This window comes from Leopardus geoffroyi, chromosome A2 (genome assembly GCF_018350155.1).
Source record: "Leopardus geoffroyi isolate Oge1 chromosome A2, O.geoffroyi_Oge1_pat1.0, whole genome shotgun sequence".
Classification (NCBI taxonomy): domain Eukaryota; kingdom Metazoa; phylum Chordata; class Mammalia; order Carnivora; family Felidae; genus Leopardus; species Leopardus geoffroyi.
Genome location: NC_059331.1, coordinates 15,071,625 through 15,096,938, shown reverse-complemented (window position 1 = coordinate 15,096,938; position 25,314 = coordinate 15,071,625). Strand labels below are relative to the sequence as shown.

At 50.2% G+C, this 25,314-nt stretch overlaps 2 long non-coding RNA genes across 2 annotated transcripts; one reads left to right on the top strand and one right to left on the bottom strand.

Annotated features, from left to right (window-relative positions):
* The first annotated feature begins 7,768 nt into the window (after positions 1-7,768).
* On the top strand, positions 7,769-9,590 carry LOC123607584. The gene is made up of 2 exons (XR_006716785.1): positions 7,769-8,179; positions 8,827-9,590. It is a non-coding gene; the product is annotated as an uncharacterized LOC123607584 (long non-coding RNA).
* Positions 8,077-8,957, bottom strand: LOC123607583. Its single transcript, XR_006716784.1, has 3 exons — positions 8,848-8,957; positions 8,354-8,481; positions 8,077-8,165 (listed from the first exon to the last, which is right to left on the bottom strand). It is a non-coding gene; the product is annotated as an uncharacterized LOC123607583 (long non-coding RNA).
* Positions 9,591-25,314: the final 15,724 nt, after the last annotated feature.

Below are 25,314 nucleotides of genomic sequence, written 5' to 3'. Positions count from 1 at the left end.
CCCTCTGCAGGCCAGCCCCGTCCCCCTCCCCTCCCTCCCCTCCCCTGTACAACTGAGGACCACACTTAGCAGCCCCCATGGGCATCAGGCATCAGCTATTTAATGTTTACAGTCGGGTCATCACAGCCTGGGGGCTGTTTCTGCAGGAGCCCATTGGGAGCAGCTTGTAAATCAGAGCGGGAAAGAGCCGTGCCTGGAAAAATACCAGCTTGTAGAATTCGGGGCCCTTTCATTCTGTCATGTTGGGAAATGGTACCTTTGGAGGGCTTGTGTGTCTATGACTTAATTTCCCCAAATGCGCCCAGCAGGGCCCCCGATAGCTCTTTCTGCCCCTCCAGAATCGAGTCCCAAGATCCTCATCTCACCTTCCTGGAGGCAGAGTGAGAGCCCCAGGACGTGGTAGCCGGGACACTCACCCCTGTACCGCCTGAGCCCTTGGGACAACTTTACAGAAGACAGAATTTCCCTCTATTATTGGGGGGCTTTGGGGCTCCGAGCTCGCCAGCAGCTTGCGCAGGGTCTTCCGGCTGCCACGAGTGGGCATCTGCCCCATCTGCCCCACGGTCTGGGCTTGCCATTGTCAGCAGAAGCCCCCAGCCACTTTTGGGTTTGGGCATAAAAGCTCATCTGTTGTGTTTCATCTGGGAGCCTAGGGTTGGGCTCGTTTCTTTTTCTTTCAGCAGGTGGATCCCCATGTGAAGCCCTCTGGCAGATGGACCCCATGAAGCTGCTCAAGAGCCCCATTTAATCTTTAGTGTCGGTGGCGGGGGGGAGGGGTACAGAGGATCTGAAGCGGCTCTGCACGGACAGCAGAGAAGCCCGATGTGGGGCTCGAACTCACGAACCACGAGCTCGTGACCTGAGCTAAAGTCGGACGCTTAATCAGCTGAGCCCCCCAGGTGCCCTTGGAGCTCCATTTAAAAGAAAAATTCCCAGGGTGCCTGACCAGCTCTGTCGGTGGAGCATGCGATTCTCAATCTCAGGGGCCGTGAGTTCAAGCCCCGCCCCCCCCCCACCGTTGGATGTAGTGGCTACTTAAAACCTTTTTAAAAAGGAAGAAAAGAAAAAGTGTATGTCCATAGGGCTGGTGAGAACAGCTTTTTACAGACCACCATAATGAAGGGCAGGGGTCCTGATAGGACACAGACACTTCTGGCTCCTGGGCAGGGAGGATCACTCTGGCCCCAGCCGCCAGCCCGTTAACCTATTGCGGGGGTGGCTTAGAGCCAGCAGCCTGGGGCTAAGCGCATGGAGAGACGCCTGGACCCCCCACCCCACCCCAGGCTTCCATCAGTACACCCAGCCAGCACACTGCCAGGACACACAAGAGGGAAGACACCGGGGCTCGGAGCCCCCGGCCCTCCACCGCCACCCCATGCACCCATTCTCCAGATAGAGCTCTCCCCTGCCCCATGTCACCTAGCCGGATGGCCCCAAATGCAGTCCCTCGTGCAGGTTGGCACTTCCTAGGTCCTCTGTAAGTGGTGGGTGGTGTTATCAGAAGGCGAGAGGCCTTGACCGCTTGTGGCGGGGACGCCTGTTCCCCCCTGGCTTCATATTAAGCGCTATTGTCCGTTTTTATCTCTCCAGATTCCCCAGCCCGCACGGACAGCCCTCCACCCTAAGAGAAAGCAAGACTTGGATGAGTCAGGACGTTCCTCCCCTGCCGACTCGCCCAGCCCGGGATCAGAATCAGCCAACACCCACTCCGAACCCACTGGTTACACCGCCCACTGCCATCGTCCCACGCCGATCCCCACCCAGCTCTGCCTTTCAGGGTGCCACCCGCCTTGCCATGCTCTCTCTGTGGCTTTACGGTGTCCACTGTAACCCTCCCACAGAAGCACAGAAGAGATTATCCTGGCCCCCGGGAAGCACCTGCAGTTCTCAGGAGGCAGGTAAGTGAGGACTGGTTTCTACTCCACAGACCTCTAAAAGGACCAAAGTCTGCTGTTTACAATAAGAAACAAAGAGACAAGCCCCTATTAAGGCCAGGAATGAAATAGCACTAACAATGTCATGAAGTGTTTGCTTGGCAGAAGGCAGGCATTTCTTGTATCAGAAATCCTGATTTAGAAAAAGCACTGCAATGTACAGAAAAAAAAAAAAAAATCTTGCTCTGAGCCTCCTAGCAGGCAAGGCAAAAGTGATTTGTGTTGCTCTCGTTATCAAATTAAAAAAAAAAAAAGGGGGCGCCTGGGTGGCTCAGTCGGTTAAGCGTCCGACTTCGGCTCAGGTCATGATCTCACAGTCTGTGAGTTCGAGCCCCGCGTCGGGCTCTGGGCTGACAGCTCAGAGCCTGGAGCCTGTTTCCGATTCTGTGTCTCCCTCTCTCTCTGCCCCTCCCCCGTTCATGCTCTGTCTCTCTCTGTCTCAAAAATAAATAAACGTTAAAAAAAAAAAATTTAAAAAAAAAAAAAAAGTATGCCATATCTTCCCAAGGACCCAAATTCCTAGCAAATTTTTCTAACACAGAAAGAGGCTTCAAAAAAATAAGTGTGTGGAGGGGAAGAAAGGAATGCAAACCCAGTCCTAGTTTTGACACCCTGACTGCTAAATTAATTATCACCCGGAGAGAGCCCTGAATAAGCATGGGCAGGAGCATTCATGGGAAGTTTTACAAAATAGGCTGAGTTATTTTCCCTCAGCAGTTTCCAAATCGAGTGTGGAGCCTGTGAAAATGCAAACTGCTGACCCCTGACCCTAGATCGCTAGAATTGGGAGATCTGGAGGGAGGGGACCTAAGAACCTACATTTTACCTCCTATTCCCCATGCAAAACTTGGGCACCCTAAAATTACAGAACTGATTTAGAATTTCCCTGCACTTAGAACCTGCCTTCCAAGTCAGACTCAGGGAGAGGAGCCCCCCATCCCCCTGCAACTGTGGCTTTGAGCACCAAAAGAGGACCCCACTCCCAGGATCATGCCCCTGATGTAAAGAAACTAGTTTGTAAGTCAAGACTGCCGACATTTCGCTCCCGTTCCCGGCCCAGCCCTGCTGGGTTAGTCCGGGCCCTCTGGGAAGTCGATGCCAAGGAGGGATTAAACATGCAAAGATTTTATTAGAGGAACTGCATGTGGGACAGAAAACTGAGAACAGAGGAATCTGCAAGGTGAGTCAGACCCCAGTAGGGTCACCAGATTTAGCAAATAGCCTGCACACACAGGTAAATGTGAATTTTAGATAAACGGCCAACGATTTTTTAGAATAAGCCTACCCCATGCGGTATTTGGGACAGACTTATACTAATGGCTTGTGTTCATCGGAAACTCACATTTAGCCGAGTATCCTGCATTGTTTCTGGCCACCCTAACTCCGAGTGAGGGAGAAACATAGGTTGAGTATCTTAGACTCCTGCGCCGTCTAAGGGAGTTTCAGGAAAGCCATCGGGGTGTCCTTGAGCCAAAGTTAAGGGACATCCCAGGAATCGATGGGCTGGCCTTAGTATCCCTTTTGCACTCAGTACTGATGGGTACTTGGCAAGCCTCGTGGCCTCAGCACCAATGGGAGGGTGGATTCAAGACCCAGGAGGTGGGGCCCTTGGTCGAGTTAACCTCCTGGGGTTGGAGGTCTTCAAGGTGCACGCTCACAGCCGCCCGGCACAAAGGCCAGAACAGAGGTTGGCAGGGGCTGCACTTTATATGTACGTCTCCCAGCCTCACTCGGCCTCCCTGGGGGCCCCCCCTCACAAGCACGCTCGCCAGAGAGTGGGGAATGTGGTTGAGTACTTCATCACCCTCGGCTCAAAGAGTAGGTGTGTGCTGAGTGGATCGGCCTTGCCCAGAATCAAGTCTCGCATGGGGACGGGACCTTCTGCGCAGGGGCGCCGCCTCAGCCCTTCAGAGACCTCCCGCGGCATCCTTGGCGGATGTGACCATGCTGAACCCCTTTCCCACAAAGGTGAAACCCTGAGTCTCTGAGCTTTCGCATCTGTCTCTGGGAACAAAGAGAAGGGAAGCAGAGAGGAGGAAAGCAGAGAGGAGGTCCGGAGGGCAGGGCTGGCCGGGCCTGGGGGAGGGTGGGTCCAGCAACAGGTGCAACAGCTCCCTCCCTCCACCGGGTGGCAGAATGACACGGGAGGGGACCTTAGCCAGGGAGTCCAGGGAAAGAGCTCCTCAAACACACTTGCAAGGTGGGAACAAAGCTGTACCACATTCTGGTGGCTTTAAAAACACGTCCCTAAGGGCGCCTGGGTGGCTCAGTAGGTTAAGCATCTGACTTCGGCTCAGGTCATGATCTCACAGCTCGAAGGCTCATGAGCTCGAGCCCCGCGTCGGGCTCTGTGTTGACAGCTCAGAGCCTGGAGCCTTCAGATTTTGTGTCTCCCTCTCGCTCTGCCCCTCCCCCACTTGCTGTCTCCGTCTCTCTCTCTCTCTCTCCCCCTCTCTCTCTGTCTCTGTCTCTCTCTCTCTCAAATATAAATACACATTAAAAAATAATAAAAATAAAACACATCCCTAAATTATTTGATATGTCTCCCTTTTATGTATTTTTTTACATGTTTATTTATTTTTGAGACAGAGACAGAGACAGAGAGCAAGCAGGGGAGGGGCAGAGAGAGAGGGAGACACAGAATCCGAAGCAGGCTCCAGGCTCTGAGCTGTCAGCCCAGAGCCCGACGTGGAGCTCGAACTCACGAACTGTGAGATCACGACCGGAGCCGAGGTCGGACGCTTAACCGGCTGAGCCACCCAGGCGCCCTGAAATATTTCTGCCTTTTAAAGCTACTCCCCCTTCCCTGAAGCGTGGGGTACCAAGTAACTGGCTCCTAGTAAGATGTGGCAGAAGTGACAGCGTGTGATGCCCAAGATCGGGAACAAAAGGCATTACGGCTTCCTCCCTGCTTTGTCTCCTGGACCGCTTGCCCGGCTGCCATATGAGGGGCATACCCCAGCAGCCCTGTGAAAAGCCCAGTGGTAGGGAACTGAGGCCTCCAGTCACCCCTGGCCTGAGTGAGCCTGCTTAGTATTGGCTCCTCCAGCCCCAGTCAAGCCTTCGGATGACTGCGGCCCAGCGATCAGCATGAGCCCAACCTTGAGGGAGTCAATACCACCCAGGGAGGCTGCTCTCAGATTCCTGGCCCGCAGAAACCGTCCTAATAAATTGTTGTTTTGGGGCGCCTAGCTGGTTCGGTTGGTGGAGCGTGTGACTCTTGACCTCAGGGTGGTAAGTTCAAGCCCCCCTCTGGGTGTAGAGATTACTTTGAGTGAATTTCCCCCCACCATCCCCCGCCCTCCCGGCCACCTGCGGCCAATCACTGACTGATGTGAAGGACGGGTGCCAGCTCCTTCACCCCCAGCAAAACGAGCCCAGAACTCCCCAAAGGATCAGGCCAAGGTTGCCGCTCCACCTGAGCTCTCCCCCCTTGCGGGGCTCCCTCACCTGCCGTTCCCGTTCCCTTCCCGGTTGGCACACAAACCCTTAGCCCAGGTTCTGGAAGAATCTGGCCTGAAAGTGTGACGACGCACTGGTCAGTACCTCCCAGGCGCCACGCCAAGGGTTACCATGATCGGACACTTGCTTCTGAGTTGGGCGCGCTTAGAGCCGGACGCCAACGGGAGTATTCAGGGATGGCACGTCACATCTGGAGACACCACGCACTTCAGAGCTTAAGAGACCAGCCCAGGCCCCGCAGCAAAGGGAAGTGCCAGGACTCTGTCTCGGATCCGTTCCCCCAAAGCCACCCTCCTGGCCGCCCCTCCCCGCCTCCCCCATCCGGGCTGGTTGGGACGTATTTCCACTTGTTTGCTTTTTTTTTAGTGGCCCAGGTACACGGTTGCCACTAAGACCACATATGTTCCAAGGAAGAGGCAGCCCCTCAAAGCTCAGCCCGTTCCCGGCGGTGCTGGGGTCCCGGGGGGGTCAGTTCCATCCCTGGCAGAGCTTAGAGGCGATGTTGCCACCCGCTCCGACCGCCGTGGGGCTTGGTGTTAAACGTGGCTGCTGGTGATGGCCGACGCCAGAAAACGGTGCCCCAAAGGCCCTAGCAGGGCAGAGAAGTGTGCTTTCCAAACAAGCAACAAATCCCAGCTCCAGACGGTCTAGAGAGATGTCCTCGGCTGGAGGCTGTGCCCAGCAGGCCCTGGAAACGTCCCTGGGGGAAGAGCTGAGCCTTCTCTGCTTCCCTGAGTTTCCTCAGGTAATCTCAGCCCCCTCGTGGTCATCTCCATGAACTTTCTCTCACTTTGTCCTCCAGTGACCCCGAGGACACACACAGCTGCTTCCCCACTCTGGGCCTTCGGTTGGGCTGTTCCCCTGGCCTGCACCGCCCTCCCCACGCTTCCTGACTCCGCACACCCTCTCCTGGGCTGTTCATTCCGCGGATGGCAGGGTGACGTCGTGGTTAAAGGCTTGGGATCAGGCTCTGAAATCCTGTGGCCCGGGCTCCCTTCCAGGCTCTGTTGCCGAAAACTGTGTGACCCCGGTTAAGTTCTTCAGTTCGCATGCAGCTCTCGTGGTAGAGTCCTACAGGCCAGGCGCTGTCCTGGGGTAGGCACGATGTAGGCCCGACGCTTGAGACACAAGGCAGGCCCTTAACGTTTAACTGTAATTGACAGGAACTGACTCGCTCGCGCCTCACCTCGAGCTGCGGAGTGTGGTTTGTTAGACCAATGGACAACCAACAGTATGTTGGAGCTAACAACTCAGACTTCCTGCGGCTGGGTGAGAACCTCTCCGGGGGGAGTGTTCCCTTCAAACCCCAGCTCCTCCCTTTCCAACTGAGTGACTCGGGACAAATGTCTGATTTACCTCCCCAGGCTGTGGGAAGGACCGATACTGCTCGGGGAAACAGAAAGCAAGTGCCATACCCTTGGGAAATGTGAGTGGCAAACAGCGGCTTCCCGGAGATGAAAAAGAAACAAAGATATAGCTTTCTAATGGTGAAATTCCAGGCACAGGCAGGCCAGAAGAAGAGCTGCTTTTGGAAGTAGGGACCTTCCCAGTGAGCTGGAAAATCAAGTCCTGGATGACTCAACGCTGAACAGTCTCGCGTAAAGCGGATTCCGGGCTCAGCCGAAGCTCCACCAGGCCATCGGCAAAGAACTCCGTGAAACCCGGGCATTCAGAGTGAAGAAGTCTTGAGAACATAAAGCTTCCGTTCAGGAAACTCTGTATGTGGAACTATGCCAGGCACGTCTATCTCGTAGAGCGGCCTGATTACGCTTCACGACAACTCTGCAAACCAGATGCCGTCATCCCCATTTTACAGATGAGGAAACTGAAGCTCAGAGGCTCGGTCACCTGCCCAAGGATATGCACTCCGTTCACGGCAGATTCCAACCAGGATTCCAACCCAGAGTGGATGTTTCCAGGGTGAAAGATAACAACCGTGACTTACTGTGTGTTACAAATCGTGGGAGCTCACATGAAGGAAAAGGCCAAATCAAGCCCCTGAAAGTGGCCGCCTCTCACATCACATCCCAAGAATACAAAGATGGCGGTCCCCTCCAAAAGCCAGATGGACCCTAGAATACAACAGTGAACTTCCTCAAATCTAGCCAAATAGCAGCCCCAAATAGCAGTTGCCAAATGCAGATTAAGAAGACATGAGTTGCTGGGGTGCCTGGGTAGCTCAGTCGGTTAAGCATCCAGCTCTTGGGTTCAGCTCAGGTCATGATCTCAGGGTTCATGAGATCGAGCCCTGCATTGGGCTCCGCACTGACAGTGAGGAGCCTGCTTGGGATTCTCTCTCTCTCTCTCTCTCTCTGCCCCTTCCCTGCTCACACACTCTCTTTCTCTCTCAAAATAAATCAATAAACTTAAAAAAATAAAATTTGCTTTAAAATTAAAAGGAGACATGATATACAGGCATTAATCTGGCAAGGGCATTTTCTTTTTCTTCCCCCCATCCTTATCAGAAACAACTCTCTTTCACTTAGACAGCAGCACGCACTGATGATCCTTCCCAAGGATCATGTTACCTCTCCCACCTTCTGTCGTAACGGAGTCCAAAGGGACCTGCCCCACTGCATATCCCTCGGGACACCATCAGTCCATTACATTGACGAGATCGTGTCATAGAAACAGACTCGGGCACCCACCAGACGTTCCAGCCAACAGCCCCCGTTGGGGTCTTACCCAACAGCCAGTGTCAGCCATCAGCCGTGTGAGTGAGCGAGCGATCTTTCGGATAGTTCCTGCCCCGGCTTCCGGCTGCCCCAGCTGTCGCCATAAAGGTGAGCAAAATAAAGGTGGCGGTGGTTTTCCCCTCTAGGCCCTGGGACCGTTTGCTCTGCAGTAATGGTTAACCGGGCACAAATCCACAGCCCCGGTTCTGGAAGATAGACTGACCCGCCTCCTGACAACATGCGGCCAAGTACAGAGTCTGGCACAGCCTAGATGCTGCCTACCTGTCAGATGCTTACGCTGCTCGGTTTCAGGTGGAACACGTCAGGTCCGAACCCGTTTCAAGCTCCGAGCTGTGGACACACAGAGCCCAGGCAGGGCAGCAAAGGGAGGCTTCACGGATGCGGAGGCACTTGGGTGGGGAGATGAGGAGGAGAATTTCAAGCGCAAAGGGCAGCACAGATCACAGGCACTGGGAGCCCGAAGGAGCCTCAGAGCCCTCTGGTCAATCCCAGCATCCTTGGTTAAGGTTGGCAGCGTGAGCCCCAGAACCCAGGTCTCTGGGGTCCTATCCTGGGCACCCCCCTTTTCTGGCTGCCTGGATGCTGTCCTCAGGCGTCTACACCCGCAGCCCTCCTCTCCCAGGCGGGTAGGAGGGATTTGACGTTTGTCCCCGGGAACTCATCTACTGGCTGATTTTAACTGTGTGCTCTGGCTGCACTCCTTACCTCTCCATTCCCCACCTTGACCCCTGCAGGGCCCGGCAATTTCTCTTTACCTACTCAGTGCAGAATCGAGAATCCGCCGCGCGGTTAGCTGCTCAGATGTCGTCAGGCTTTCATGGACGAACACTTCCCCTCTCGCTCCCCCTCCAACGTTCCAGCCTTCCCTGGGGACTGTGGCTTAGGAGGTAGGTGGTTTAGAACCAGCTTCCCAGATGAACAGCTAGTTCGCATGGCTTTTGAAGTTATAAAAGCGAGATACGCACATTACAGAAAATGTTGGAAAATCAAGAAAAGCAATCACCCACACTCCCACCTCCCCGCTGTGCGAGCCCGTTCTGCTCATCTTTGTCTATTTTTCCCAAAACCTACAGCGTTTTTTAAAAACCTGTTGTAGTCCTACTTTCCATTTCGGTGTGAACCCTGAGCCTTCCATTTAAAGCTGTGGTACACGCTCTTGTCATTGTTTTCTTTCTTAATGAATACATAGCGGCATCGAGCGGCTGAACCACACTGTCTGTAAGGTGGTTCCGCCCCCGTTTGGCAATTCGGGTGTTTGCCAGTTTCTACCTGCAGCGAACGTCCTGCCTAGAACTTTTTCCGAAAGCAAAAAGGACTTCCTCGGACCAGATTCCTGGAAGAGAAATGACCGATCGGAAGTTGTGGGTATCTTCTCGGCTCTGGATATACATCCCTTGTCAGATGGTCACAGAGACTTTATTTTGAATTATGATTGTCATAGCCGATGCCATTATTGTTATGAAAGTATAGAGCGAATAAAAATCACCCATCCCCCCCCTTCTAAAGATAATCATCATCAGTAACACGTTGGTGTATTCTTTTCCCGTGTTTATTTTTCTTTATGTAAGTTTCAGGGTTTTGTGCTTGTTCTCGTGCCTGTGTGAATTCACATTTAATTGTGGTGATACGCTAGATAAATGGGAGATCACAATTTTCCTTAAGCGTTATAGCTAAGCATTTTCCATTTATTGCAAACTCTTCGTCAATACCTAGTTTAAGAAATGCATAATTCCCCACTGGGGAGACAAATCCTCATTTACTTGACAATTTGGGGCCCTTAAACTGATACCAAATTTTTGCTCTTAAAACCGTTTTCTGGGGCGCCTGGGTGGCGCAGTCGGTTAAGCGTCCGACTTCAGCCAGGTCACGATCTCGCGGTCCGTGAGTTCGAGCCCCGCGTCGGGCTCTGGGCTGATGGCTCAGAGCCTGGAGCCTGCTTCCGATTCTGTGTCTCCCTCTCTCTCTGCCCCTCCCCTGTTCATGCTCTGTCTCTCTCTGTCCCAAAAATAAATAAACGTTGAAAAAAAAAAAATTAAAAAAAAACCGTTTTCTATGAATACATTTACAAGTTGCGGCTTACAAAGCCATTTGTAAGTTGGGTAAATAGAGAAATTATGGAAGTGCACAATAGGAGAGTCCACTAATTGGTCTTGATTGTGGAAAAGATTAATTCAAAACCTCTTTCCTTAGACTCATGAATGGAATTTAAATAACCAAGGGTGGTTTTGTCTTATTTCATTTTTTTGATACTCAAAGCAAACCACTGATCGGAAGTCAGGAAACCGAGTCTCCCGATGGCTTCGCCTCCCGCTGCATGACCTTGGGCAAGTCCCAAGGCCCCTAGTGACCTGATAAGATGAGCAGAGGAGAGGGTGCTGGCCCTGGCCACAGCATACTCCCTAGCAGGTCCCTTTGCTGCGACCACACCTTTGTAGACCGCACCTTCTTCAAGCTCTCCTGGATTGCCGCCTTCGAGTTGCCACCCACTTCCGGCCCCCTCCGACTCACACATGGCAGCCTGGGGACACAAGTGTCACAGTCTGCGGGCTTGGGGCCAGATGGCGGCAGCGCCCCAGAACAGAAAGTGCGCTTGGTGCACAAGTCATTACAAATGATTGATGTTGCTTCCTCTGTGCAGACGTGGAAAGATAAGGGAGAGTCTTGTTAACACTGAAAGAAGGAAAGGAAAAAAACCCTGAGGGACAGAGCAGGTGAACAGTATGCTACGGTTTGCATAAAAATAAAATGCAGCCAGACACACACCACACATATTTTTTGAAATGTGGAGCTCGGGACCGGGCAGGCAGCGAAGTGCTATGTGGTCAAGGCCGACAATCACGAGAAGCGTGGACACTTGGGCCCCAGGTCATCGCTTTATTTTTTTCCACGTGGAGAAATGTGCTCGCTTGAAGGGCTCCCCTGGGAAATAACACAGGCGTAGTTGGACAAAGCAAAGCCAGTTTCCCCCAAATGCTTCCTGGGTCCCCCTCCCCTCCGGGGGCTGCCCTGCGGCTGAGACCCCACCCCCACCCCATCACCCCTCACCCCTGCCCAGCCCCATCAACAGGCCCACATGCAGAGCCCTTAGAAATGATAGCCAAAAAGAGTCAGAAGGAGACAAAGAGAGGGACAGGGATGGGGAGAGAAGGGGGGGCTTATAGGGAGGGAAGGGAGTGAGAAAAAGAGACACTGGCCATCTTCTGAACAACCAGAAAGATCCTGGCGAAGCTTCAGTGATGTTTCATTTAGGATGAGCTTGTTAACGTTATAGTCTTTAATTTTTTTTGAACATTTAGTCATTTTTGAGAAACAGAGAGAGACAGAGCACGAGCAGGGGAGGGGCAGAGAGAGAAGGAGACACAGAATCCAAAGCGGGCTCCAGGCTCCGAGCTGTCAGCACAGAGCCCGACACGGGGCTCGAACTTGTGATCCGTGAGATCATGACCTGAGCCAAAGTCGGATGCTTAACCGACTGAGCCTCCCAGATACCCCTAAAGTTACATTCTTTAAAGGCCAACTGCCTCTCAGGATGTCTTTCTAGCTCTTAGCAGCTCAGACAGGCGGGGACATTTCCTGGGACCTGGGCCTCCAGGACCAGCCCTGTCCCTCAGACACAGCTACAGGTGACCAGGCCCTGCTAGCATCCAGCCTTGGGGAGAGCTCAACACCAGACCCCCATTAGCTCACCTACTAAAAGGAGCCTCTCCAACAACCTAACAAAGCTTTGGAACAAAGCCACTAAAAATGCTAAGGCCCCGAGAGGGAAGATAAGAAGTGACAGAGTCAATATTCTCCAGATGTCCTTTTTCTTATCTGTCGGGATTAATCTTTGGCAACAGAGCAGCAATTCAGTTGGACAGAACACGTGAGGCAATGAATTATAAAGCAGCCGTCCAGAATCTTAGGGGGAGGAGGCGGGAACTGAGGGGGGAGCATGGACAGACAGAGTCCATGGACTCCTCCATGGGAGGGGACCCTGAAGAAAACCATTCTCCTGGGGCCCGAAAGCCACTGTTTTTGACTCTTTTGGCTGCCATTTTGACAGCCTCTTCCATTCAAGGGGCTGGGCTGGGCTGGCTGCAGGAGAATCAGTTTCTTGCTTTCTCCCTTCACTTTCTGGCTGAGGTCAAGTCCGGTGGGGGGTCCAGTGGGCCCACGGTGAGAACCCAGAGTGAGGAAACGTGGCGTATTTCCCAGCTTGCTCCAGAGTTGCCCCAATTGGCCGTCGTGTTCCTGAGTCTCTGCAGTTCAGAGTCAGAAGCATCCAGCGTGCCCTCAGGTGTCTGTTGCAGACTTTTCATGCCCTTGGGAGATGCCCCCTCCATTCTTGGCTACCTCTCTTGACAGACAGCTCTTTCTTGAACCAAACTAAAAGCCTCCTTCCTACTACATCCAAACCAAGCCCAGAGCTCTGCTCGGTAGAGGTACAAACAAGAATTCCAGCCTCACCTCAAGAAAACAGACACCTTCAGACATTAAAACCAATCCTCACATGCCCTAAACCTGCTCTCATCTGGGCTAAAGCCCCTCGTGTCCCCAAGTGCTGCCTATGTCGCCTGTTCCAGCCTCTCATTCCCCTTTTTGGGGTTCCTCCATGGACGATTATTAGGCCGCCAGGTACCAGAGTGATAGCCTTGTGTCCACCGGCCCTGAGTTCTGTCTCTACCCGATAATTATTCTCTCAAATCCTCACCATAACGCTGAAAAACAGACATTGCGACGAGCCCTTTATATATAAGGAAGCTGAAGCTCAGAGCTGTGAAATAACTTGTCCAGGGCCACACAGCAGGGCGTTGGTGGAACTGGGCTTCAGACCCAGGCCTGCCTGACCCTAGGACTCAGGCTCATCTCACCAAGCCTCCCCTGCCAGTCCTTCCTGGGGGCTTCCCGGACAGCAGAGACTCTGGCCCAGAAGCAGCGGAACCTCCCTTGGCCTAGAGACCCTCCTCACCTAAGATTGGCTTAATCACTTCCAAGATGGCGGACCCCGTGAAACCCCAGAAGGCCCCATCAGATAAACGCTCCCAGCTGCCACTGATCCCCCCATCTCCCTCACTCCACTTTGGGGGTCGTGAGGATTGTCTGCGTTTTCTTCCCACACACTTTGCTGTTTTTGCCACTTCTTTTTCTCCCCACCCCCGCACACGCACTGTCCTTGGAACTGGCCTCGGGTCCTTCACGTTTATGTTATTGTTTGCAAAATGTGAACCACAGCCCTGGAAATAAAAACCACAGCAGCCCACAGAGGGATGAAAATGTTCAGGAATTAGATGGTGGTAACTGACGCACAACATCGTGAAAACAGAAAACGAACACACAACAAGAGACCACGGAGTTGTACATTTCAAAAGGACATTACAAAGGGCCGCACATTTTCAATTACACTTATGTGAATCATGTCTCATACCCTATGGTATATGAACCGTATCTCAAAAGAGCCATTAGCTTATTGGTTTTTATTGAATAGCCCATAAGGCACATGGTCGAAGGGACTAGAGTGAATTTGGAAAGGTCTGGAAAGAATGAAGGAATACAAACCTCGTGAAATCCCTTAAATACCATCATCCTGTGGACATGTTCCATTTGTACAGGTTGACCCTGCAAAGCTGGCCATCATCTTTAGCATTCTCTCGTTACAGAGAGGAATGTTCGTTTCGGTCACTGTGGAAAGTAGAGTAGGCTGGGCAACGTGCTCTGTGAATCCGGGCTCGGTATTAAACTGAGGAAGGCCGGAAGCCAAGGAGGCGGGGCCTCCCACTAGGGAGAGGTGGGGTCTGACCACCTGGCAGACTCAGTTTCTTAACACGGTTTCCACTTTTTACTGGTTCTGAAGAAGGACCCACAGATGTGCCGTGAACACTGCATCTCCTCAAATCTCAAATACCATCGAAGTATCTGATGCCGGGACGGCAGGAACTTCCAAGAAACAAAAAAACATACTGGTTTCTTACCCAATCAGCTGTAAGATGTAGCTCAGTTTCAGAAATGGTTAACATGTGGGGGGAAAAACACGTGCATCTCTGAATCAGTGGAATATGGTAAAAAGGCTTCAAGGCAAAATACATTTGGGAAACCTTTGAGTTAAACGGGCCTCCTTATTGCGGGACCTGTCAGAGCCTTTAACGTGCTCCCGCACCATGAGTCTCTACGGAGGGGTAAGGAATGAGCTAGTTTCTGCACGCGCTGGTCCGTAGAACCCTTTCCGCCAGAGCATCCCAGAGAAGGGACGTTCTACAGGGTCAACTCAGAAAAAATACAGCTTTAAGGAAAAGAGGAGCATACGGGGACTGAGCCTAAAACCTGGGAGTACTTATATCTAAAGAGGAAAAAAAAACCCAAACATATGTTGGAAGAGAGACACCAGAAAAAAGACTTTGGGAGGGCAAGGGAAGGAAGAAAAGATGGAGGGAAACACAGGAAGCTGACACTGAAAAAGAAATCCAAGCTCCACCCTAAATGAGAGGGAACACAACTCCCCATTCACTAAGTGTGGTCTGAGCACCGTGACTCAGTTCCAAAGAGCATTACACGGGAAGGGTGGAGGCAGGGAGGGAAACCTGACGAATACCACCTCAGCCAGGCACTCAAGATGAATATGAACAGTGCTAAGTCATGTGGGTCATTTAGACCCTTGACAAGACGTGATGAAAATGTCCTCGGTGATCTTCCTGCCCAAAACTCACAAAGCCGGTCTAATCCCGAGGGGGCGGGGGGAAGTCAGAGGAATCCCAAGAGAGGGGCATCTTACTGCACAACTGACCAGTACTCCCCAAAACCATGAAGTTCATCAAAAACAAGGAAAGTAGGGCGCCTGGGTGGCTCAAAGCGTCTGACTCTTGATTGCGGCTCAGGCCATGATCTCATGGTTCGTGGGATCGAACCCCGCATCAGGCTCTGCACTGACAGCTGGGAACCTCCTTGGGATCCGCTCTCCCTCTCTCTCTCTGCCCCTTCCCCACTCTCTTAAAGATAAGTAAATAAAACTTTAAACAAAAGAAAGTAAACAAAATTACACAGCCAAGAGGAGTCTGAGGAGACATAAGAACTGTGATGTGGTGTCCCGAACGGGATCCTGGAACAGAAACGGGATATTAGGTTAAAAACTAAGGAACTCTGAATATGGACATTAGTTAACAATAATATGCTAATGTTGGCTCCTTAATTGTGAGAAATGTAACAGAGTCACATAAGATATTAACAAGGGAAACGGGGCGGGCGGGGGGACTCCTGAGGGGGGCACCCAGGGGGACTTCTCCAAACTATCTGCTCAATTTTTCTGTAAACCTAAAACTGTTCTAAAACATAACATCTATTAATAATAAGAAAGAAGGCAGGAAGGAAGGAATCCAGGGAGACGATTATCTGCCCTGTGGGAAGGAAAAGAAATGATAGGGCTGCTTGCATATAACTGGAAATCACACACTCTGGTGTGGATTTTTTTAAAGATTTTATTAATTTTGAGAAAGGGAGAGAGAGAGTGAGTAGGGGAAGGACAAAGAGAGGGGGACAGAGCATCTGAAGCAGGCTCTGCGCTGAGAGCAGAGAGCCTGATGTGGGGCTCGAACTCACAAACCGCGAGATCATAACCTGAGCCGAAGTCGGACACTCAACTGAGTGAGCCACCCAGACGCCCCTAGCATGGATCTTTTGTGGTTCAGGCACATCTCCTGGCTGAGCCATCAGAAGTCCATGCAGGAAAAGGAACCAGAGGGTTGAAATACCATGAGCATGCCTTCTGATCCCCAAATCCGTTCGGAGGCGCCCTGAAAACAGGAATATTTTAAAATCAGGACTCTTGGGGCGCCTGGGTGGCGCAGTCGGTTAAGCGTCCGATTTCAGCCAGGTCACGATCTCGCGGTCCGTGAGTTCGAGCCCCGCGTCAGGCTCTGGGCTGATAGCTCAGAGCCTGGACCCTGTTTCCGATTCTGTGTCTCCCTCTCTCTCTGCCCCTCCCCCATTCATGCTCTGTCTCTCTCTGTCCCAAAAATAAATAAACATTGAAAAAAAAAATTTTTTTTTTAAAAATAAATAAAATCAGGACTCTTGTAGAAAATCTAAGGTGGGCAGTTGGGGGTATGTATTACTCAAGTGGAAAAGAAAGAGAGAGGCCACCGGTATAGCCACGGGAGGCTTCAGCTTGGCCGGGAGCAGCTGCAGGAATGTGACAAGAATCAGAGAATCAGGACGAGCAAATTAACATGCTGAGAAAGGGAACCGGTTTGGGTTTTCAAACATTTATCGTGACGAGACCTCATCCCCAGGAAATGCTCTGTAAATATATATTGATTGACTGTTGGCTTCATTCCTCTGATAAATATTTTTGGAATAGTCGTAAGCACTGAGCTAAGTTCTATGAGGAGGTTACCCAGATAAATGAAATGAGATTCATGCCAGACACACAGCCAGAACTCTGCATTTCACCGATTTCAAGACACGTATTTTGAAAATTTCTAGTATCTCTGAAATGGGGAGGCGGGGGAGGGGGCATCCCGTTGCCCACCAATGGCGGCCTCGGCATGGCCGTGACCATACATTTGGCCATAAGTGTTCATGTTGTGTGTGTCACCTTTGAATGAATGACAGGCATGGTTGGTTAGAGTTTACCTACCATTTAAAATAACATCTAGAGCGCCTGGGTGGCCCAGTCGGTTAACCATCCAATTTGGGGGAGGTTACGATCTCGCGGTTTGTGAGTTCGAGCCCCACGTCAGGCTCTGTGCCGACGGCTCAGAGCCTGGAGCCTGCTTCGGATTCTGTGTCTCCCTTTCTCTCTGCCCCTCCCCTGCTTGCTCTCTCTCTCTCTCTCTCTCAAAAAAAAATATTAAAAAAATTTTTTTAATAACATCCAAAAGATAGCAACATGATTCAGTATGGACACAAAAAGCTGGTGTAGGCACAGAAAAGCATGGAAATAGGACAGTGGGGCACAAATTAAACAGTGGAGTAGCAAATACTTGCCCTTACGATTCCCCAGGTTCTTGCAAAGCTACAACCAAGTGCTGTGGGTCTTACGAAATGTACCCAGAAGAAACAGAATTAGATTAGCCTGTGTTGTCACCAAGAAGTGTGCAAACGGACGGGCTCGGCACCTGCACCGGCAAAGCCTGCTTGGGATTCTCTCTCTCCTTCTCTCTCTCTCTGCCCCTCCCCCACTCGCTCACTCGCACGGGCCCGCTCTCTCCAAATAAATTAATACACCTAAAAAATATTGTTTAAAATAATAAATAAATAAATAAATAAATAAATAAAAGAAGTGTGCAAATGGAGAGCAGAATGCCACAAAGACCTGGGGAGTGTTAAGCACATTCGACATGCAGCCGTCAGAGGCGTCCCGCCGACTTTGACTGAAGTCCCTGCAAATGCAAGTCAACGGAGGAAACAATAATCCTCTGGGTTAGTGAAAAAGAAAAACGCTCACTCGACCCTGGTATCGTACTGACAGTGGAGAAGTTCCAAGTGGTAAGAAGCAAGGTGCCATAGCCACGGGGGGCGTCTTTGATTTGCTGGAATCTACTATGTGTGATGGGGGTGGAAAGTGAGCTGTCTTCGTTTAGGAAATACCTTTGCCTTGATAAGGGAAGTCCTGAGAATCAGGAGGCGTTAGAACGGAGGTAACACACTGGGCGCCAACAGCCTCTCACGTCACAAAAAGGAGACAACCGGTACCTCCTGACCGAAGTCCCCATCCCCACCTGTGAGGCGGTCCTGCTGACAAAACCAGCCGTGAATCGGATCGGGCCCCTCGATCCAAATATCCATTTACAGCAACTATCAAAAGCAAAGGAACATGTTACGACCCGAGAAATACCACTGGACAAAGACTGGGTTTCTTCAGAAATAACTTTTGAGAAAAAAACCAAGAACGATGGGGGGACCTGTTGACTTAAAAGACATATCATGACATACCAAGACTTTAAAAGACATATCGTGGACTTAGTGATTTGCTTTCAAGGAACGGAGCAGGGAAAGGGGAAAGATGGTAACTTTATGGCAGAGAAGCCTGGAGACATCGTGTGACCTCCCTGGGAGGTCCTGGATGAGACAGCGGGACCCTCAGAGCCTCAGCCCACAACCCTTCCCCACCCCCACCTCCTTCTAAAGCCATCTCCCTGTCCTCAGACCTGGGAGCGCCAAGAGGAGGGGCTTTGGCCCTTCTGGGGAGAAAAGCGGCTGCAGAGTAGTGGGGGTGGAAGCCGAGGCAAAAGGCTGAGGGTCAGGGGCAGGTGACAGCATGCTGATGGGACAGAGGGCAGGACTCATGTGCTCCTGGGTAGACATCTGGCTTCTGCTCTGAAGGTCACTTGCTGGGTGACTTGACTTGTGTCACATCCCCTCTCTTGAGACTCTATCCAGCGGGAGGGGACAACCAGATGTGCTCCAAGGGCTCCAGCTCAATGAGTACATGACTCAATTCCCCTTCCAAGGGCAAGAAGATTCCTGAAAGCATTAGAGAGGCCCTTCCCTTCTGAAACTCCAAGCGGAAACGTAGAAAAGAAAGAAGCAAGGCCGGCAGGCACGGGCTCGACGTGGGTATGGGTCATATCCGAGGGCGGTGCTCTCCGAGGAAGGGCAGGGTGCCTTTCTTCGCCCTGCAGGGCAAGTGACTTACAGGGACCCACTTTCACAAGCTTTGAGAAGGGCGGAGAAGAGAGCAGCGTCTCCGGTCCACCTTCCTCTCTTTTTGCCACCTGTCGTTTACCTCGACCTTCTAGGCGGCTTGGCTGGGGAGGTGACAGAATCATGTATCCCTGGGCTTCGGGGAACTCTGGGGTGACCATCGAAGAGCTGGCCGGTGCCTGAGTCACGCAGACCCGAGATCACCCAGCCCCCCCGTCGGTCCCCAGCAGCCGACCTGCTCCGGCAAGATCTTCCTTCTTTGTCTTACTCATCCCAGGACTGCAATTGTACCACGTGGTTACCCTGAGGCAAATTACTTGGCCGGCTAAGTCATGCCCCACCCCCACCCCCCCAACCCCAACCCTAACCCCAACCACCCATCTCATCCCAAGACCACAGCGAGCTCCTCTGTTTCAAGGCTCACAAAGGGTCTTCTGCCCCAAACTGGGCCTGGACGGTTTTCTCCCCGGAAACAGTAGTTGGTATCGCAGTGACACTAAGGGCCATTGGTGCCCCGAAAGAATCTCCACTTTTGTGAACTTGCTTCGTGGCCTGGAAAGCAAAGTCTCAGAGAAACGGCCTGCCTGATTCAGACGGATGTTCCTCCCACCCTGTGTTCAGAGCAGATAAAGTCCTGGCTCACCAGACACTGGTCAATCCCACAAGGCTGCCGGACACCTGGCGGGAGCCACAGTGGCCTCATTCTGGAAGCCGGGGGCCCCGCCCCTTTTTCAAATGAACTGTGCATTCACCCTCTCAGGGTCCCGGTCTCCAGGAGCTCCCCAGGCTCTGCCGGCTGTGCCGGCGGTGCAATCCACGCATTGGCCGGCTTGACGAGTCCGGTCATCTCCCCGGCTATTTGCTGAACGCCGACTAGATGCCAAGCACTCTTTTGGGCACCAGGCACATCCAGATCAATAAAGCCGAGACCGCCCCCTCCCTTGGGGGAGCTGACACTTTCATGCTTGAATGAGACCGTGAAGATGTCTGTCTCCAGACCTCTCTTTCCAGAGCATTCTCTTCCACCTCCATGGCTTCCACTCCCGCCAAGCAGATACCTCTCTCCTGGCAACCTCCGGGCTAGATGCATCACACGCTCTATCTCACGAATCTTTACAACGCCCTAGGAGGGTGCCCTCTCCTAGCCCCAGTGTATGGATGAGGAAACTGAGGCACATATAGACTTGCACATGCTGGTAACTGGCAGGGTCATATCTGAACCCGTCCGACTGGAGAATCCACACTGGCAGTCGCGGGGATATTGAACTTCACCCATTTAGGTCAGGTTCCTTTTTGGAGTGAATCACTTGGGTCTGCTCTCCCTTAAACATGCCAGAGCACCAGAAAAATCTATGATGCCTGCCTCAGGACGAGGTTCGGTTACAAGAGACCGGAAGCCCAGAGTCACAGAAGCTTTAGGAAGAGAAGTTTGCAATCCCTATCAAAATAACACCAGCATTCTTCACAGAGCTAGAGCAAACAATCCCAAAATGTGTCTGGAACCAGAAAAGACCCCGAATAGCCAAAGCAATCTTGAAAAAGAAAACCAAAGCAGGAGGCATCACAATCCCGGACTTCAAGCTATACTACAAAGTTGTAATCATCAAGACAGTATGGTATTGGCACAAAAACAGACACTCAGATCCATGGAACAGAATAGAGAACCCAGAAATGGACCCACAAACGTATGGCCAACTAATCTTTCACAAAGCAGGAAAGAAGATCCAATGGAATAAACACAGTCTCTTCAGCAAGTGGTGCTGGGAAAACTGGACAGCGACATGCAGAACAATGAACCTGGACCACTTTCTTACACCAGACACAAAAATAAACTCAAAATGGATGAAAGACCTCAATGTAAGACAGGAAGCCATCAAAATCCTCGAGGAGAAAGCAGGCAAAAACCTCTTTGATCTTGCCCGCAGCAATTTCTTACTCAACACGTCTCCGGAGGCAAGGGAAACAAAAGCAAAAATGCACTACTGGGACCAAAATAAAAAGCTTCTGCACAGCGAAGGAAACAATCAGTAAAACTAAAAGGCAACCGACAGAATGGGAGAAGATATTTGCAAACGACATGTCAGAAATAAGGGTTAGTATCCAAACTCTATAAAGAACTTACCAAAGTCAACACCCAAAAAACAAATAAGGCAGTGAAGAAATGGCCAAAAGACATGAATAGACACTTCTCCAAAGAAGACATCCAGATGGCCAACCAACACATGAGAAAATGCTCAATATCGCTCATCATCGGGCAAATACAAATCAAAACCACAGTGAGATACCACCTCCCACCTGTCAGAATGGCTAACATCAGCAACTCAGGCAACAACGAGATGTTGGCGAGGATGTGGAGAAAGAGGATCCCTTTTGCATTGTTGGTGGGAATTCAAGCTGGCGCAGCCACTCCGGAAAACTGTATGGAGATTCCTCAAACAATTAAAAATAGAATTAGCCTATGACTCCGCAATAGCACTACTAGGCATTTATCCACGGGATACAGGTGTGCTGTTTCGAAGGGACACATGCACCCCCATGTTTATAGCAGCACCATCAACAGTAGCCAAAGTATGGAAAGAGCCCACATGTCCATCGATGGATGAATGGATAAAGAAGATGTGGGATACATATACAATGGAGTATTACTCGGTGATCAAAAAGAATCAAATCTTGCCGTTTGCATCTACGTGGATGGAACTGGAGGGTATTATGCTAAGCGAAATTAGTCAGTCAGAGAAAGACAAATATCATATGACTTCACTCATATGAGGACTTTAAGACACAGAACAGATGAACACAAGGGAAGGGAAGCAAAAGTAATATAAAAACAAGGAGGGGGACAAAACGTAAGAGACTCTTAAACATGGAGAACAAACAGAGGGCTGCTGGAGGGGTTGTGGGAGGGGGGATGGGCTAAGTGGGGGAGGGGCACTAAGGAATCTACTCCTGAAGTCATTGTTGCACGATATGCTAACTAACCTGGATGTAAATTTTAAAAATAAATAAATAATTTTTTAAGAAAAAGAAAGAGAACTTTATTCCTCTCTCGTGTCAAAAATCCAGGTCAGTGTCCCGGGCCGGTGTGCCACTCCATGGTGCTGGCTCCTTGTCTCTCACTGTGCAGCTGTATGTGGCTTAGGTGCATCTAGAAAGCATGGGTATGCTGACGTACGAGGGGTATGCATCTCAGGCAAACACCGGTTTTAAAAATATGTATTTATTTTTGAGGGTGGAGCAGAGAAAGGAAGACAGAGGATTGGAAGCAGGCTCTGTGCTGACAGCGGACAGCGGAGAGCCCGACGCGGGGCTCAAACTCACGAACCGTGAGATCACGACCTGAGCCGAAGTCGGACTCTTAACCAACTGAGCCACGCAGGTGCCCCAGTGGCCAACCACCATTATTATTCGAGGATCTCATCCATAAAAGTAACACGCCATTTGACTTCACCCTGTCCGTCTATTCCCTTGAGAGGGACCCCCACCATCCTTGGCCATACGTTTTACAACCTGACTCAGGCTAGACTCAACTCTGTTGAGCTCCGTAAGCCTCGTGCACATCTGCCTGGGAATTTCTTGCCTCTCCCGCCAGCTGGATCTTGTGTTTTCTGTGTCCATTGGCTAATATACCACAGGAGCTTAGAAAGCTCGAAGGTCACTGTGCAGCCCCTTCCAAGGGCATGTGTGTACTCGCCCGGCCATATGTTTTTCTTGAACCATTTGCAAAGGCACATATGTCAACCGCAGAAAAAGTTCTCGCCCACGTCCCCTTCATCACGCTTCCCCTTAGGCAATGCAGCGCTGAGTAGCTGTGGACATTTTGGGATCTCGGTAAAGAAAAGTTGAATTGGAGATACATTTAATTGGGGTTTGATGAAAGGCACGTAACTAATTCACAGTCACTTCCCCATACAGTTAAGTCATGACTTACTCTCATGCAGCAGGGGCTTCTAGGAATATGCCCACCCACTTGGCTGACTCAAGGGGTGAGGTGACCAGAAGGGGTAAGGTCAGAGGTGGTGTCCTATTACTCACTTGTCCTACGGTGCCCAACCAGCAGTACGTGGATGGTGCAGGAGGAGCCAAGTTTGACACGTACACAGCCAGAAACCCCTCTGCAGAACACTCTTCCAATTCCCAAAACCACAATTTTAAGCAGAATATTCAGTTCTTATCATCTTATCAAAAAACTAAAAGTTTTTCTTTCGGTCAGAAATAAATGGATTACAGCAGCACTTACAACAATAAGTGCACCATACTACTTTGTTCTCTGTATTTAACAGAAGTCACACAAACATAATTTGTAAGAATTCCTGTATTCGTAGGGCACAGCAGTGTAGGGTTTCTATGAACAGTGAGTATTTCTATGTGAATTCAACCCAATAAATCAAGATGGCATCTTAGCTCATCTGATGTATCTTTTTTTTTTTTTTAATTTTTTTTTTCAACGTTTATTTATTTTTGGGACAGAGAGAGACAGAGCATGAACGGGGGAAGGGCAGAGAGAGAGGGAGACACAGAATCGGAAACAGGCTCCAGGCTCTGAGCCATCAGCCCAGAGCCCGACGCAGGGCTCGAACTCACGGACCGCGAGATCGTGACCTGGCTGAAGTCGGACGCTTAACCGACTGCGCCACCCAGGTGCCCCGCTCATCTGATGTATCTTGTCATGAAGTCTGGCAGTTCCTGAAGAAATTGCACACACATCAAGGAAGCAAAATCATTTGAAGAAACAAATGATATTGAGCTGTACCGATGAGTTAATAATAAAGATACCATATTTTGCCAGATCTTGTTCCCATTTTTTTTCAAGTTTGTAGTTTGTGGGTATTTCTTTCTTTGTTCTAAATAATGGTCATTTGTCACACCTGATTTTGTTTGTAACTCTGTATTTTTTTTCTTAAGGTTATTAAGTTCAGCCCACAAACCTGTATTGATTCATCTGATTTATGCACTTTTTAATTAAAACAATTTTTTTTAATGTTTAGTTTTGAGAGAGACAGAGATAGAACATGATCAGGGGAGGGGCAGAGAGAGGGGGAGACACAGAATCCGAAGCAGATTCCAGGCTCTGAGCTGTCAACACAGTGCCTGATGTGGGGCTTGAACTCACAAACCCCAAGATCGTGATCTGAGCCAAAGTCAGATGCTTAGCCAACTGAGCCACCCAGGTGCCCCTGCATTTCTTCTTTTAATGGAACACATCCTCCAGTATTTTCCTGGCAATAGGTGTGTGGGAGGGGATGCCTGGCTGGCTCGGTTGGTAAAGTGTGAGACTCTTGATCTCAGGGTTGTGAGTTGGAGCCCCACATTGGATATAGAGATTACTTAAAAATAACAATTTTTTTTAATTTTTTTAATGTTTATTTTTGAGAGAGAGAGAGAAACAGAGTATGAGCATGGGAGGGGCAGAGAGAGAGGGAGACACAGAATCTGAAGCAGACTCCAGGCTCTGAGCTGTTAGCATAGAGCCTGACACAGGGCTCAAACTCACGAACCGCAAGATCATGACCTGAGCCCAAGTCAGAGGCTTAACCGACTAAGCCACCCAGGTGCCCCCCAAAATAACAAAATCTTTAAAAAAAAAGTGTGGGAGTTTGATGTTTGGAATTATTTGTTTGTTTGTTTGTTTGTTTTACTTGTCTTGGATCTTGGATATCTAAAAGTGCCCCTTTTCTACCTTATACTCAATTGGTAGTGTAGCTGGGTATAGAATTCTTGATTGGAAGTTATTAAGCCTTCAGCATTTGGAAGGTATTGCTTCACTATCTTCTAGCTTCCAGGGCTGTTGTTGAGAAATCCAAACCCATTTTGATTTCTGTTCCTTTGCATGAGACCAATTTCTTGCCTCCGGAAACTATAGACTCTTCTTTGTTCATAGGTTTCTATGCCTTGATGTGACCTATTTTATCCATTGTGCTGGACACTCCATGAGTCTTTAAATCTGGAAACTCATATCATACAGGTTGGGGGGATTTCTTGAATCTGTTTCATTTGCTTTCTCTGTTTCATTTGCTCTCTCTCTGAGAAGAGAGGGCATTATTATTATTTGAGAAATTATTCAGATGTTGCATCTCCTATACTGGATCTCTAATTTCTCAACTTTTCTATTTTTTCTCTTTGTCCTTTTGCTTTACTTTCTGGGAAGTCTTCCAACCCTTCTATTTATTTGTTAATATCAACTATCTTTTTTTTTTTTAATTTCCAAGAACTCTTTTGTGGCTCCCTGAATCTTCATGTTTTATAACATCCCGTTCCTGTTTCATAGACATAATGTTGTCTGCTATCTCTTTAAGGAATTTAGTAATTGTTTTTGTTCTGCTTTGTTTTGCTTTCTTCTCCTTATATAGTCTCTTTCCTCCAAGTTGTTTTTTCGTGTTTAGCTAGCTGGTTGATTCTGCGTCTATCATGTTAGAAGCTCTCCTCAGATGTCTTGAAATCCTAATTGTCTAGTCATATTTAAAAGAGATTAAAAAGCTGAGTTGGTGGAGGTTATCAACTGGGAGCCTCATAATCGTGCTCTGGTTATTCTGTTGATAGGGATGAATGTCCCCATCTTTAGCTCTTTCCTCTTGGGCTGGTCAGATTGCAGGGAAGGGGCAGAGAAA